Source organism: Solea senegalensis, linkage group LG10 (assembly GCF_019176455.1).
Source record: "Solea senegalensis isolate Sse05_10M linkage group LG10, IFAPA_SoseM_1, whole genome shotgun sequence".
NCBI classification, from domain to species: domain Eukaryota; kingdom Metazoa; phylum Chordata; class Actinopteri; order Pleuronectiformes; family Soleidae; genus Solea; species Solea senegalensis.
The window spans coordinates 8122015-8139421 of record NC_058030.1 but is presented as its reverse complement, the minus strand read 5'-3'; the positions used below and the strand labels follow the sequence as shown (position 1 = coordinate 8139421).

At 41.0% G+C, this 17407-nt stretch overlaps 1 protein-coding gene across 4 annotated transcripts in view; it reads left to right on the top strand.

Moving 5' to 3' along the window:
* Positions 1 to 2761: 2761 nt before the first annotated feature.
* LOC122776078 (voltage-dependent calcium channel subunit alpha-2/delta-4-like) overlaps positions 2762 to 17407 on the top strand; it is a 53409-nt gene continuing 38763 nt past the window's right edge. For 2 of the 4 annotated variants that reach the window (XM_044036437.1, XM_044036434.1), the window contains exon 1: positions 7884 to 9120. The gene's annotated coding sequence lies outside the window, so the exon portion shown is untranslated. Of the gene's footprint in view, positions 2794 to 7883; positions 9121 to 17407 lie in introns of those variants that run through there. The other 2 variants (XM_044036436.1, XM_044036435.1) reach the window with 2 other exon arrangements.

The window sequence follows — 17407 nt, the reverse complement described above, 5'->3', positions numbered from 1 at the left end:
CCTCTTTACCGTGTAGAATCAGTGAGGTAATTCTTGTTTTTAACAAGCTCTGACTCTACTCTCAAAGCATGAGCGTGTTTTCGCAGTGATGACTTGTAACTGCAAAAAAAAAAAGACAAACTGCTGGACCAGATTATTCTCCAGGGTCCCAGAGCCAGGAGGCTTTTACTGTGATTCATTTGCCGAGACCGATGGACACGCTCACATTTTCCCTGGACAGAATGTACAGGCAAATAACCTCTATCATTCCAAAAGGGGGACATCAGAGCCAAACAAAGATTTAAGTCGTATCGATTTGTGCTGTCTCCTCTTTGCTGGATTAATTTTTCATTTATTTGAATGTAAAAGTATTTGTGTGGTTTTACTTTGTGTGCTTCATGTTCTAGCACATTCGACACAACCTTGACTTTTAATCACTGTTGAAGTACATCTCACTATTATTCTCAATACTTATTGATTTGACTGAACAGAATTGTGTGAAAACATTCAAATTCGCCCATCACAAATTTCTAGATAAGGCAAACTCTTATTAGGTCATATTGTGGTGAGGTCCCATTATGTCCATCATTACTCAGTCAGTTTAATCTAATCTGATTAAACCAGTCATCCTTGCCTTAAGGAAACGTCTTTCAGTGTGATTCCAAAAACAAATCTAAGAATAAATTATCAAAGCTCTTTAAAGTGACATCTGTGTTGATTAACAAAACATCGATAGATTGTGGGGTAAAGTACAACTCTGTGTCTGTCCTAAAGGCTACATATTGGGGTTACTTAATATGTAGGCAGGAATAAGCTCTTGTAGGTTTGTTATTTCTGTTGTTTAATAGAATATAAACTTGTCATCAACAACTCAGAGGAAAAACTACCTGTTGGTTTGGTAGGGACATAAAATATGCCTGTTGGCCCTGTAGAGTCATGAGACAACTTGAAAAAGGGAACAATTTCTATTATTGGTACTATTTTGTTAATACTTTTTAGGAAAATAGTTTTAATTGTAAAAATACATAAATACAGTTATTGTAAATCATGTGCAAATTGCAATTTTCCACTTTTCCTACATTTAAGGACGTCCTCACTATACTTCACGTAGCAATTCCCCCCCTAAGAAAGACTCCTGGAAATGTCAGATAAAGTTTCACCACAGAACCAAGAACACACCCAGAATACCCCCTTTTTTTGTTTTGAGGTCGTGGCGGTCTCAGCTCGGCACGCTGCGGCCCCAGCCGGCCCACAGGCATTCACCCGGCAAGGGATTATCCAACCACACCCGGAAAAGACGTGTGAAATTGTGACGGGCACGAAAATAAAATGCTAAAGTTTGTGAGGCTGTGAGTGGAGGAGCGTGTTAGCTGTTGGCATGCACGCCCCTGTGTAAGCTGATATTTGTGAGTGTGTGTGTGTGTATGCCCTGTCAGTGGACAGGCCAACTGTGAGGCTGGTGTGAGTCAGTGGGTTTTCAGCCACACAGAGCCGCTGTGATCATGGCCGATAGCAGGTGCTCCGAACGTGGAAACACGATAAGCTCAACACACTGCAGCAGTATGCTTTAATTGATTAGAGTGAGTTTTACGAGAGTAAGGCCTCAGGCATGCAGCCACAAGCAACAATCAGATGGTAGCTCACAATACCAACACTCACCTCGAAGCAACTACTGAAAAATGTTTGGGATGAGACTGTTTAAGAGCCATAATGACACTTTGTCAGATTTTATTTACAGAAACAAACTCATGGTTTCAGCTGCTTTTAAGCTAAAACAGACCCTTTTTGGCTAATGAATACTTTTTTTATGTTAAAACTGGTTACACGATGTAATGGCATCAGAAAACATGTTATTCTCTGGTATATAGATTTCATGGAAAAGCCTCTAAAACTCATTTTAGAGGCTGCTTGCTTTTTCTCTTGTTGCACTCAACAGTATAAAACTAGTAGTACAAGTATGTGGATGAAAACATATAGGATACGTTAAGAAGAATAACTGTCACCTGGATTATCAAGTGCAGTTTTTATACCATATATTTTTGGAAACTATTGGGTAACAGTATATTTTACTGGTTTATTGCCCCCTGGAGGAGGCCAAGTTATTGCAAGAACCTTTTATTTTTGTAATAGAACCTTGTGACGTATGTACCCAAAGGCATTTTAATTCTTGAATACTGTGGTCATTATCCTGGTTATTCAGAATGAGAGGGGATAAACGATGACGACTGTAACCCTTCAGATCAACACTGGGGAATGAGAACCCTTGGTAGCCTTGATAGCAACATGATGAATCACAACATAGAAGGATTACGAGTCAGAGTTCAGGCACTTCACAACATCATCCGTTCACCATCAGTCATCTTTCATACACAGATCTCATTTCAGAGCAGTGTGATGCTTTACATATCGTCGGAAAGGAGATGTCTTTCAATCTCATCTCTGTCTGCCTTTCTACAGTTGTTTACATTAAGAGCCTCTTTCATTGTGTCTCCATTTCACTAAATACTTTTTGTGAGATTCAATTATCTTATATTTCATTGTTAAAAGTCTTTTAAAAACAAAAAAGTGGTCAATTGAGAATTGTGTGGTACGTAAGTCTAAAAACGTAATATGAGTTTCATGTACTCCACATTAAGATATCTGACATTTTCTCAAGTTTTGTCCATGGATATTCAACATAAATGTTTTACAGCCTGTTATTTTTTTGTCTGGTGCCAATCCCAGATAACATAGGGCGAACGGCGGGGGACACCCTGGACAGATCCATCACAGGGCCAACATGGAGACAAACAACCATTCGCTCTCACACTTAAGGTCAGTTGAGTGTCCATTTTGCCTAAACCCCAAATCTGCTTGTTTTTGGACTGTGGGAGGAAACAGGATAACTCGGAGAAAACCCAAATAGGTTCAGTGTTTATTGATATAAAACAGGGAGGGACAGATGTAAGTGTATCTCTGTATTTCCATATTTTAGAAAACTGGGCAACCACGCTCCTGCAATGTATTGAAGTATGATTGCAGTAACCATGTTAAACACAGTTGGTCACAGACTGAAACCTGCATCAGTAGAAGTCAGTTCTTTTGACACTGTAGGATTCGCTTGTTGTCTTGATGTAGATGCATGTTTCAGGCTGGTCCTCATGTCCATAGCTTCACTGTGCAGGTGTTTTCTTCTTCACATCATCATCCTTGTCCTTTGGCCTGCCCATCCCACCTCCGCTTATCCCTTACTAATGAAGTTATACTTGTCACAGTGGAAAACAGTCAGCAACAACCAAAAAGGTTAAGGAACATAGCTGTTATCATCCTGCACCCACATCCTCTCAGCGAGCCAATTAGAGGAGCTGAGAAGGACAAAATGCATTCTGGGACTCGGGCTGGACATGTCAACAGGTCTGTTTTGATCGGGGGATGAGAGCATCTTGGTCACTGAGCTTAAAGGATTGTTGAAGAATGTAAATTCAGTTCTGCTCCGGTGAGGGGTCACTGAGGACAAAGGGGGGGCTGTCCTGGGTAAGGTTACTGAGAGGGAAAGGATGGAAAGTCAAGGGTGAAGTCTATGTGAAATGTTGCATTTGGATATTCTGCACAAAAATGTTTGAATTTAACATATTGCCAAATTGTAAATAGATTTTATGTTCCGAATTAGACTTATCAAAAAAGTCCACAGTATCATACGATATGGATCACTACAGGTTGCAACCTGAAGTGTGAGCAAATTATAATTATATGGTTGTTCAGGTAGTACACAAACCTATGGGCATTCAAATTTGACAAATACCAGGTGCAAGATAGAAATGATGGAAACCATAAGACGGGAAAGTTCCACACACCAGTGAGGCTTTGACAAACTCTTTAACCTGTTAACATTTCGGGTGTAGCATCTCTTGTTTTCTGTAAACTGCAAAGTCGAACATCGTCCACTGATCACAACTCAATAATAAACTTTTCTTTTGATTAGCTGTCTGTCTGTGGTTGTTTCTGCTCAGGAAGCCTGTCAGCAGCTTCATCTTGTCCTGTACGACATCTGCAGTTTATCAGACATGCTCGTTGCCCTGTCTTTATCCCCTCTCTCTCTGTCTCTCTCAGTATCAGATAGGGAAAAGTGCCCTGTTCTACAGCTGGTGCTGAGGACTTGACTTTGAAACATGAGAAGGCTGCAGGGTTGTTTTGCGTACCGTTTGCGAGTGGATGGCAGAGTATCATGGAGGACGTTAATTACGCACGGACAGGTTCAGCCAGTGTTCCCCAGAGAGCAGCACTGCGGCCTCAGTTCTGCTTTCAGTGAACCTTTAAAGTGGCCTGGCCTCTCGGGCTTTTTATTTTTCATATTGTTCACTTAGATGCTCTCAAGTCTCTTCAAGAAAAGCATAATTGCATCCCTACTTGGTTGGTTATTTGTGTGTTGTATTAAATTATCAGTTGGTGGTTTACTGGGTGCTCATGTTAGATCAGATGTTGACGTCCTGTGGTGTATATCTGTTTCATCAGCGCAGACTGATGTTTCATGTATGTGTTCCAGTAGTGCCAGGGTACCACAGCAGAGGTTCTCCTCCTCCTCCTCCTCTCATTATCCCATGCAGATGTTCAGCACCAGGCCCTTGGCATATCAGGTGACCACAAATCTAATTGATATCAAAACTCTGGCGAGGGAAGCCTAAGCCCCTCTGCACTCTCAGGTTACGGCCTGTTATGAGCCCGGCTCGACTTCTGACAACCAGTTCCAGCGTGAAACATGCACTGTCCTCACTTCAAAGAAGGTGGACGTTGAGGAAAAGAAAGGGAAAAAAACTTCCCGCCGCCACCTAGGAAGAGCCCCTCTAGAGGCCATGTTCTGCCAGTTTCCCCAGTGTTCTGACTGAACTGGAGCTAAATCTGATTAATCATGCTCAGGACTTTTACGAATGGAGGGCATTTGTTTTGGCACGCCGAAACAAAGGCATTAATAAGCTCATTGGCAAACAGTGAGTTTGATATGGGAAAGTGATCTGTGGTGAGGTATTACAATGCAGCTGAGAGGGGAATTGGAAGCTTAAGGAGAGGATGTGATGGTAATGACTTTAAGGCGACATAATCCCACCCATCTGGGCTCAGTGATTGTTTGATATTTATGGTTGCTGATCAGCACTAATAGGTTTGTTATTTTCTTATGGATGAATATGAATGGAGGGGAGCATGGGAAGAGGCTTGTGATTTGTTTTGCTTTCATTTTGTTTTAGGTTCACACCAGGGATCGGTTTCAGACAATGTTGTCTGCTCTTAGTCTCTCTGCACAGACACAGGGAGGGAGGGTGTTGGATCGCTGCACCTTCTGTGTGTGCCTGTGTGTGTGTTTGAGGACAGGACAGGGCAGTGAAGCTGAGTAAAAGCAGATGGAGTTGTGTGATGTGAGTAATCCCATTTGTCTGTGAGTTGATATGATTTCCGCCCGTCACACTATAGGTTAATCCCATTGTCTGACGTGCTACTGACACCACCTCATCGTGTTTTTTTGTTTTTTTTATTAGTTCACAGGAAGAGTCTGGACATACTGAGTTTTATGTTATCTATGTTTTGTACTTCTAAATCTGTACTTGATGTAGCTGCCGGCCCCTGTCCCAAGCAAAGTTAGTCACTTCATAATGGTCTTAATTACAGCAAGCATTTCGAGTTCTGTCTTCCAAATTTATCTTCAAATTTATCTTGGAAGCTGTCATTTTAATCTGTGTCTGTCTGCCTCTCTCTTAATAGAGAGGCAGAGACTCTAATAAACCCACTGTGGTTTTGAGAGGTCAGCCATTATTTGTACGACAAATATGGTTACCAGTGTTGTTAACCATATTTGTTAGCTATTGCTTTACCTTTTTTGGGTTTGTGCTGCTAGCTTAGTAGAAGAAGTAGTTGCTTACTACTGACGTTGCCAAACACTTTTCTGGGCATAATTTACATTTTACATATACATTCGGGCCTTTTATCTCAATGAGGGAAAAGTAATGTCTGTACCTGATAGAATTTGATGGGCTCGCTATCGCTGCGTGTGTCTCTGTGTTGTTGGTGTGTGTGAGTGTGTGTTTGTGTTTGAACGTACCTTAGCCAATCATCATTACTTATGCGGTCGTCCCTCATAAGTAAAGAAAACAGCGTCAGTGAGCTTAATTATAGTAAAGCGCCATTAGTAATAGTGACTGTAATGGATCATCTATGAAGTTTCTAGAAGTCTAAAAATTGTTGCATGTGAATTCAGGATTATTCTGGGATGTTCCTGCTGGGTTCGGTTTTATCTCTGTGGTTTCCCCTTTGCTGCTGGCTCGTTAATGACCCCTGGCCCACTTGTTTGATGGATGACTTTATGACACTATTTTAGTCCAGAGCGTCACACAGGGCCACACTGCCAGGGCCCGAGTATGTGACCTTTCTCTGGGTATGTCTTGTCAGGAAAAGATGCGTCAGGATGAAAGTTTAACGAATCCACAAGATCATGTTGGGCATGCAAAGCTTGGCATGGGGAGTGGGGGTGGGGGCAAGGCTGCGTCATGGAACTGCCAGTGGAAAAACAAAACGAAACACCTACTACCTGCTGTCCATGGGTTTTATTACTCTGTCCTGCAGGTATGAAGTCAAATGCAGATCATGTTGCTTTACCAGCTTGGCTGCAGTAGGTTTATGCCTCTACTCCTTTTGGAACTCGATATGTTAAAACAGTTTCTGCTCCTGATACCGTAAGATATATCTGGGATAAAATTCTCTACCCTTCACAGTACAACATGACATGTGTTTTTATAATTCTCCTGTTGCCCTGCTGGGGCGTCATTTTGGGTCGAGAGTGTCAGCAAAATGCCTGAAATGAAAATTGAGAAAGCAGCTTGTATCAGAGCCAACTTACAGCCTCACAAATCATTTTTCTGAGAGGCATTTACATGCCGTTCATTTGGCAGGACACTGGGGTGTTGGTGTAGGATGATCTTGCATGGAAACAGAATTCAATGGTAAAAGGTAAAAGGTGGTTGATTGTACAACACTTGATTGTTCATGTTACAGTACTATTTGTATACTGTTTAATTTAAAAGACAGTTTGAAAGGTCTGTAGATTTACAAGGCTTTCAAGCACATGCAACAGCTGAGTGACAGACAGAAAACAAAACAAGTAGATCATTCTTTTTTTGTACAATATTCCAACTATATATATATATATATATTACAGAAACTATCACAATCTCCAAAAACCTATGTTGAAAGATTCTCATTGATGTGTCATGGGCAATAGCCAAGCAGCATCAGTGAGATTTTAATGGAAGACTGTTTCGTTGGCATTTTATGTTTTAAAAAAACCCTTAAACAATTAAACTTCAATGATTAATTGATTATCAAAATAGTTATTTTCTCACACAAATTAATTCAATAATTGGTTGTTTTACTTCTAAATGAATAAAGGCAACAGATTCTTGAGATACTTCATGCTGCCCTTAAGAGTTTCACAAGAGATGGCTTTAAGAGAGAGGGTCAAAACTGACTGACCTTTAGTCTTCAGTATGGGTCAAGAGTCAAAAACGTCTCCTATAATGCAACATCTTAAAAACATCTTCACCCACCCGCTCCTTCCAAACTATATACACCTTATAAACTACTCTAACTACAAATTGTGTCTGATGTAGATGCTGGAGCTGTGAATATTAACAAAGCAGAGTATTTTATGTGGTCTGCCGACTCAAGTCACATCAGAGAGTGAAGCCTCAGAGTCTGTCAGCTGAGTGTTTCCCCCTTGAGGGAGCCATGAACACTGCACTGTGTTTCTTGAGTCGATCGGCATGTCGTTGAATGTGTCCACTAATGCTCAGTAACACCAACGACACGCTGGGAATGTACTGTATGACACACGCACACACGCATACACACACACACACACACACACACACACACACACACACACACACACAGAGGTTTGTCCAACTTTTACATTCTTTTGAAAAGCCTAACCAAAGCGTTATCCCCAATCATAACCAGTTAATGCCTAACCCTAACTTTAACCTAAACACAATTCAAGCCTAAACAAACTAGCACACACACACAAATAACACCGCAGGCTTCATTCTAGGCTTATCCCTTTGAGATATGAAGAAAATATGTTGCTGTGTGTGACTTTAAAATCCCAGCAAAATCAGAGGCTCCTGAATCTCATCATTCTCCTGCTCGAAGGTGCTGACATTACAGTAACATTAACTGAGTACATTTAATAAAGTACTTATCAACAACTTTTATATTTTAACGTTTACATTGTTACAATACTTTATAGCTCATAAATCATCACCTCAGCAAATATATTTATCCCGTAACCCTAGTTTGAGAACCACTGGATAAAAAAAAGAAAAGCAAACAGTTTATTAAAGGAAAGTCAGTTACACCTCAAGCTGCTATAACAGTAAAATGCTCCATATCGATGCCTATTTATTAACACTGTAAACATTACAGTTCTGTACATGAATTTACTTGTTTGAGTATTTTCATACTGTTTTATTGGTTCTTTTGAGTATGTGCAGCACACACTATTATGGTCTGTAAGTGTGTGAAAGCTATAAAGCAGGCTATATTTTTTACAAAATGCAACGGAAAGCTGCACCTCCAAAACACAGGAAGTCATGGTTGCATAGCTACACAGCTGAAATATTTTCATATGCATTATATAAACTGTAACTGAATGAATGTGTTTAAATGCTGTGTTATTACCATGGTCAACATGTACTGACGCGTAGACTTGTAGAAGACCCTGTAATTCACTGTTTTTGGCTTTTAACATGATTGATGATCAATTTTACCGTTGTCAACCAGAACTCCTGACAAAAAAAATTGGTTAATGTGTATTTTCACAGTTTTTTGTTCCACTATCCAGAGAAAGAATTCAACACCATGGCAATTTCAGCGCTCAAAGGGTTTTTTCTCCTCTCTATTAAGATCTGAATCATAGCCAACAGTAACTTTTCTTCCAAGATTTAAAACCTTTTTTATCTTTACAGCCTAATCCTTCTCTTTTAGCACGGAAATCCACAGACCCGTTACTGAGCCAAAAATACAATGAGGTGTGACCAGAGCTGAAGCACTGAAGCACCAACTGAGACTTATTCTGCTTTCATCACCTGCAGTGACCTTCAGAAGCATGGAATAACAAAGGTATAAACCCTTACTTGTACTTGCATCACACTACCACTTCTCCATCATACATTAAATCTCACAAGAGATTTTTAGACTTTGGAATAGGGGAGAGAGATTACCCAATCACCAGCTCATTTGATTTACATGCACCGATGATGGCTGTGAAGCGTGTGATGCATAATTTAAAAAGCCATAGAATGGGTGTGAATTACTGAAGAAATGTAAATACAAACCATTTACTATTTACTATTCTCTAGTGTCAGGTTAATCTATTACCACTAATTTACAAATTCATTCATACATTTTTTTTTTCACCCCTCACACTTGCAGAATAATTTGGCCAGATAATCAGTTCAAATCAGCCTGAAATCAAAAGACACCCAAATCAAAATATGGCAAATTATCCTCAGTGTGGGGCAGGCTATAATAATCACATGCTCCACATCTTCTTCTCCATTTTTGGTGTATTTCTGTGGCACCTACAGACAGGCCTGGCATATGTACTACAGTGCTTAGACTCGTTTTGGAGGGTTTTTTTGTGTATGAAGAAAACAATGCTGTACAAAATACAACCTTTTAAGAACAAAAAAGTAAATTATAGGGAAAGTTCCATTTCACTGTGGATATAAGGCCTGAATAGTGCAAATGTCATGTCTATGGAATTGACTTAGTATACGTCATATGAAACTTTTGACTTTTGGTGGCTCCCTCAGCATAAGTTTGTTGTGCTCTCATCCTAAGTCCTCCTAATTATGTGGCTTAAACGATTAAAGATTGAAGTTTTGTTAATACAACACAGAGGGAGTTAGGATTTAAGTGCCGGCTCTGCCTCGCATGTTCAGACTGAGAAGATATTAATTTCAGTTTATTTGTCTAAAAGTATTACCTAAAATAATATCCAATAATATGACATGTATACGCACGCTGATCCCCCTCCTAAACCCCCCCCCCACCCCGACAGCCTTCACCTGCCTGCCTCTACATCATGCCATCAGTGTATACTTTGTGTGTAATAGGGGGGGTGGAAAACTCAGGAGTCCATCTTGTTTTTTCATTTGCTGTGCTCCGTGACATTTGTTCTTGCAGCTGAACATGTGCGGGACAATTTCTCGATTCTTCCAGCAGTAGACAGCTGCGGCGTGAATTACACTAAAGCTGCTGCTTTGGGGGTGGATTAGGTTGGTGCTCTGTGTGTGTGTGTGTGTGTGTGTGTGTGTGTGTGTGTGTGTGTGTGTGTGCACATCACGTCACATCTACTGGGCCCTGTTCCTGTTAACCCCATGCAATCTGAGGTCCTCCAGGTCTTGGACTAGGACCAGGATCTGGATTTTTACTGCCTTTCCATTAAAAGACTGAACTTTACTTTCATCTTTTTTATCAAACACATTTTTTTAAAAGAGCTGTTAGGCGACATCGGCCCACATTTAGGGAGAAAATGTCAAATGAAAATCCTTCAAAGTTCAAGTTCATATTTGAAATGGAAATCTTTTTGTCCGAAACTTGTAATGACAATGGGGAAACTAAACCATCCAGGACACAAGAGTTGTCCTGTCTGTTGACTCTTTAAGTGGACATCCTCAAAAATCATTTATTTCTCCTCGTAGGCCCTGTGTTACTTTCAATTATACAATTAATGGCTGTAAGAGATGTTGTGACAGAGAATGATGTGACAGAGTGCTGCTTAGAAAAACAATAAGGTATTTTGTTTTGTCTTTGACTTTTAACAAGATGCTATTTGTTTTCTCTGCTGCTAAACATGGTCCTGTGGAGGGATGAGGTGATGGTGATGGTCATATGTTCATATATACTAAGCTTCAGCCATCCTTGTGTTCACCAGACAGAAGGTTATCATGTGTCCACTGAGGAGCCAGCAGGGTCAAAGTTAGCAAAGTTAGTGTTGGTGTTGCTTTTTGCTGTAGTTACTTCAATGGAGACATGTTTGGTAGTATGGTGTTTGATGCTGAATTTTCAACATTCTTGCTTGTTTTCACACCTAATAGTCCGCTAGACAGCCACTCATGTTTCCTCCACAAAGGGGGAAACACGGAGCTGCATCAAATCCTGTCTTTCTCCCGGCTATCGTTTTACACGCGCATATGTTTTTGTATTGTTTACCCACAATGCCCTGTGCTGTGTGTTTTGTAGTCCACTTCCTGCATTTGGTTCACTTGAAGCAAACCAAGACCTACGTTTTTAGGCGGACCAGGGTTCGCTTCTTTGACTTTCAGAGCAAATGAACTAGGGTTGGATTAAGAAGGGATGGTGTGAATGCACCCTATTTTAGTGTTAACATAGTAAGACTGATATTACTGTTTTTTATATAGGCTTGATTATCAAATGCAAATATGTAAATATTCTGAACTAAAAAGAATGAACTACAAGAAAGAGCATTATCTTTATCATCTCTATCTTCAAGTTTTTCTTTACACCTGGTGCGTCAGTGACTCAACTTCCTCTTTTGGATTGAATTATGTTGTGACAAATCACAGATTATATCACATGTGTGCAGAGAGCTGGTGAGGTAACTTTACTGCCTGCTGCCTGAGCTGTGTGAGGGTTAATCTGAAGGTCTCTGGATGAGCACTTTGAAGTATGGCCTTTCAGCAGCAGAAGCAGGCGGCCACTGAGCTCAGAATTAGCTTTGGTCACCTTTTTTTTCTTTTGGACCTTCACCGTGAATCACTTTTACCACAGAGAATATATTGATTTCCACAGGAAGACGCTAAAACCCCTGAAAATCGTGCTGGGTAACAGGACACCATGCAACAGAGAGGGGATTTCTGCCGCTCTGAGAGCCTCTTGTGTGTTAATCGTCCATTCAATCTGCAGAATCTGAGCATCGTGCCAAGTTGGAATCCTTTTATTGATAGTTTGAAGGGGCAGAGCGGGAGGCTGAGGCCATTCCAGAGGTTTAGAGCTCCATTTGGTCTAAAGCTGAGACTCTTCTGTTGGAAATGACCCCTGACCTGTGATGGAAAAGGTCAAGGTTGATTCTGGCTTTCTTTTGTTTTTCTGTGTTCTCTGTTACAACATATTCCCATGTAACTTGTCAACGTCTACTAAACATTTTAATACAGCACCATATATAAAGCCTTTTCTGTTTTTTTGCATTCAATTCTGAAATATAAAAACTTTATACAGTACATAAAAGCTTTTTATCTCACACTTGTCACTGTGATGCTAAGACTGATTGCACAGTGTAATAGTGATAGAAAAATAACACCTATATAAGCCTGGTTTTCTCTTTGTTATTCTTTTTTCTCTTGCTGTCTCATTCTAAAGTTAGCTATCATTTCATCTTCATTTTTTAGCTGAACTGAAAAGTGGTTCGTTTGTTTTGCTTTTTTAAATGTAAGGGAGTTTCATAAGGTATTTTCACTTTTCAATAGTTGTTTTTATTATAAATAACTACAGTATATACTGTAGGCGATAGTGTCATTAATGCTTTACATTTGTAACCATATATCATTCATCAGGGTCGGTATTAATCCTTATCACAGTACTGAAAAGAGCCCAGGGGATGTTACAATACTAAGACATGAACATAATTAACAGATGTCTACACAACACAGCACAAGTGAAGACATTAGAACTTCTGCAGGTTTTACCAGCAGCTGTTGAATTAATCAACCAAATCAACCAACACTTGCAAAGCTGATTTAGTCGTAATTTGCTGCTCCAACCTGAAAATTAGCTAATACTTGATCGATTTATTTACAGTATTTATTTTAAACAAACAGATACCACACTGTTTAGTTTGAATAATGAAGCTGCTAACTGTATTTGATTACCATTGATCCAGAGGGTAGGCTCCATACTTGAAAAACATGTGTAACTGCAGCATCCTTCAAAATAATGACTATATATATATATATAGTTCTATTAAAAACAGCATGTTTACATGTGTAAAATAACAATAATAATAATATACACTGATGTGGGTAAAGTTCTGAACTGTGATTGAGGCTCTTCTGCTGCAGTATAGTAAATACTGTTGCTGAAGCGATGAGTATCTGTTTAAGCATTCAGGAGGTCTGACAAAGACAAGAAACATTTTAACAGTGAAACCAAATCATGTCCATGACCAACTGACCTCTGATTCAGTTTGGAGGAATCTGTGTCATAGCTGCTTTCAGGGGGGAGAGACAATATTATGTGGTCAGAGAGGGACTTTAACCTCTGCATTGTTTAAAGCCACAGATGTTTATTTCGTCAGTGTAGGTTTGTGTAGGATCAACCAACAAAAACACACAATGCACATACAATACATGTGAATCCTGTAGTCTTTTTGGCGTCCTTTAAAAGAAAACACCACAGAGTAAGACTCTGCTGCTGCCTCAAGACAAAATGTGACCTGACTGAAACACGACACAACCTCACACCACCTAACAGGTGGATGAAGCTGCATCTCGGGGTCGATTAGCAGCAAAAGCTCTCTGCGTTTCTTGTGGATTTGTTTGTCGTGTGTTCTCCTCCTGAAGTGGAAAACCATCTGTGCACGCGTGTTTTTGAGGTGTTGTTTTCTCCGAGCACCACGCCAGCCGAGGGTAGCGGGCTCTTTAACGAGGCATCTTTACTTGTTCGCCACGAGGACGAGTTTATGAGTGACCACACAGGCAGGCTGCGGGCACGCGGCCCCTGGTTTGATGGAGGACCCCGATCTTTACTGCGAGTCTGCTTGGGTCCTTTATGGCCTCTGAAAACACAGAGAGGAGAGGTGGATATAGGGATCAGGTAGACTAAGGAAAGAGGTGTTGGCGTCTTCGAGTTGATGTTTCAGGTTTAACAGACGAACAACTGCTGCAGTTATGGATGATGAAACGCATCACATCAGCAGTGTCTTAAGTGACCTATTCTCCTTGGTCTGGATGAGTCTCAACAGGTCCATACATTTAAACAATCATCTGTTTTTATGACCACTAATGAAAATAAGCCGCGTGCTGCTAAGGCCTAGGCAAGGGGTTTTCAGCTAGTAGATCCTTCCCGTCTGTCCTTGTAGATTTCCTGTTTAGGAGTTTGATGTGTGATACCAACTGAGAGTACTGTGCTTCTGTGATCGTTGGCATGTTGATTGGAATGTTAGTAACATTAGTTAGGATTCCACTCCAGTTCTTGCCATTGTTCAAATGTTAAGGGTGAGTCACACTAAATAACTGACACTTTAACCTGTAGAAGCCGGGGGTTTTTCCCCAATGAAGTGATTCCAATGAAGTGATTGAGAAGTAATTATTCTGTATGGTCAATATGTTATTAGTAAAACAACAGATCTAATGTTGGCCCAAGACTTTTACATAGTACTGCACATTTGAGATCACAACTGACCAGTTTATGTTAACAAAAACACAACAGTTTAGGCAGATCATTGCAGTGTACACCACAGGTGTAGGTGAAGATGGTGGCGACAACAGAGAGCAAGGGTTGATGTCATGGAGTTGTGAATATATTTACACATTCTTGGTGGCTAGATAGTTTGATTTCCACTCATAGCCTTTGTTGCATGTCTAACCATCTTTAAGCCATACAGTACTTTCCAGCTGCCATATACTGTATACATACACACACACACACAATCGCATCAGGATGTTCAGCTGAGGAAGCATCCCAAGATTTCTGGGCGAGATGGTTTTCTGGTGCTGACTGCAGCAGCAGAAAGAACAGCAGCAGCAGTAAGAGTGAGGTGAAGTGACAGCTACAGGTGGCAGTGCAGGGCTTCAGAGAGCAGCAACTGTTGGCCTGACGCCTGCAGATAAATAATAAACCAACTGTGAGCTGGACGCTGCTCCTCGTGCAGAACAGAGGACAACTAGTGATGCAGAGGGAGGAGGAGGAGGAGCAGTTCAAACCTCTACACTTGTGGTTTGGCACAGATCGATCAGGCCTGGATTTTTAATTAAACAGATGCTGGCATGAATATTTCAGCTTTTGAGTAATCCAATGTGGAGGGTAGTTATGTGATATGCCCCCCGTTTTTGCACAGAAACAGGCTTTCTTCTTGTATTACTGTATCCATTATCCAACCATTCTAAAAGTAAGTTATTATTCATTATTCATTATTACAATAGTTTCCAAATATTTTCTAGGGCCTCTGTTTTAAAATATGGTATAAAATCATTTGACTCGTCTTGACTACGAGTTAGTTCTATCTAAATCCCCAATAGGGTGTGTGTGTGTAGCAGGGTAAATTGAGTTAGGTTGGCGTGACAGAATTTTACTCACCCTTCACATCATCATCATACTTATATAGCGCTTTTCTGGATACTCAAAGACGCTTCATGTTTACTTTTATTATTATTTATTATTTCATTTTCAGTACCTTTTTTTTTATTATAAAAGTGCTTTTTTGCACTAACTGATAAGCACATTAGGGGAATGTAACTGGCTTTGTGAAGTTCTGTTCTTGTAGTTATCATGGATGTTATTCTGGTTCTTGTTCATTTCTCTGCCATCTGTCTTGCTGGTTTTCATTGTTGGAGTTGTTTTGTATGAATGAGATTATGTGGTAGGTGGACTGCAGACACTTAATTGTCCGTCAGAGATTAAGTTGTCTGTCTGTAGTTGTAAGCAATGTACCTGTTCAAGGCAGTTTCATAATGTGACTTCTTTATCAATTAAACCTTTCTTCTCTGTGCACCATGCACAGATGGTTTTGCCACATTTTCTATTGCCTAAAGCTTTACACGTCTTCATAGATTAGAGTGCTGTTAACTGGCCACAGTCTGAAGTCAAGTATAACTCATGCACTTCAAATTCAGAATGTCAACATTGACACTGATGCCTTCTAGTGGGCCGAAGAGTTTCCTTTGACCTGACACCCTGAAAAACCAACACTGTATTTGGCACTGTATTATGAAGCGAGGCATCACACCCAGTGTGGATACGTTTTCGGGAGGAGACCATTGTCTTGCTTGTGTCTGTGTGACTGAGTCGGGGCAGTGGTGATCTCTCCTGCACACAGGGAATGTTAAAAGTCTTCAGTGTGCACAAAGTGTTTTCTGTAAACGAGCTGGCCGACAAGTCACCTGCTCACCATGAGAGATTGACAGCTGCTGGTTTTGACGCACTGAATCAACAGCAGATCACGTGTTGGCAACATAAATGGCTTGACACTCAAAGTGTGACACGTTTCCTCTTAATGGGGCATGAGCGGGTGAAGCAGCTGGGTGACATGCAGCCCAGGGCTGAGGGACAGAGGGAGGGAGGTGGTGGTGGTTTTGTGGCACTCGTTGTTCACCCTCCTCCCATCGCTTTATCCCCCATCTCTCCAGATGCCCCATGATGACAGAGGGCCCTGCCATCAGCCCGCAGCAGGGCACTTGGCACTGATGTGAGCTGTTGGTTCTCCCGGAGGCCGGAGCGTGCCAGGCAACAGCTGCAGGGCTCAGGCTCTCTACGCATAACAACCCACTCACCCCACCAAAAAAGAAAACATCACCACATCACCATTACCCTAGTCCCCCCCGAACCCCTGGAACATAACCCTCTGTGCACGCCAGGCCACGTGGTTCAGCGTCCTCCTCAATACTTCCATTGTTGTTCCCTGGGCCAGTTAAGCCCTCCATATCGAGGAGATGAAACCCTCACACACACATGCACACGTACACACACACACACACACACATCAGTGACTGTGGTTGTGTGTTAACACAAGGCTGAGGATGATGGACTAGACTTTGATTGTTCAGCAGCTGTTTGCTGTGTAGAGACACAGGGGAGAGGAAAGCAAGAACTACTGATAAGAAGAGAAGAAGAAAGATGCAGGGTATAACTTGTGGTGATTTGTGTGGGTGGTAATGTTACTATTCTGCCTCTGTTTTGTCTTCAAGGGTGTTTGATGGAGTCTCTAGAAATGTGCACTTTATCAAATAATATTTGAAAAACTATTATTACTATAATTTTTAATATTTATCAATGTATACTTGATGATAGTGCAGCTGTTTCTCACGTTTCATTCATGTTTTCATGAATGACGCACAAATGTCAGCTAAACTTAGAGATCATTAGATCAGAGTTACATAACTTCAGTTTGGAACCGTCCAGAATTTGCTGAAGGTGAGCAGGTTATGTAACTGTCATGTTGTTTCGGACACCACCTGACCTCTGACCCCTTGGGGGTGGGTGTAAAGAGAAGCCCGCTGACATCCTGGCATATCATACACAACTCAGGTGTCACAGTTATGTCCCATTGCGTGGGCCGTGGGGAGGGAGCAGCGCAGTGGGCGTGTGCAGAGCTGTGATCAGTCATCAGGGAAACGGTTCATTCTCAGTACTCACCTCAGGCAACTACCACGTATAAACACTATTGAAT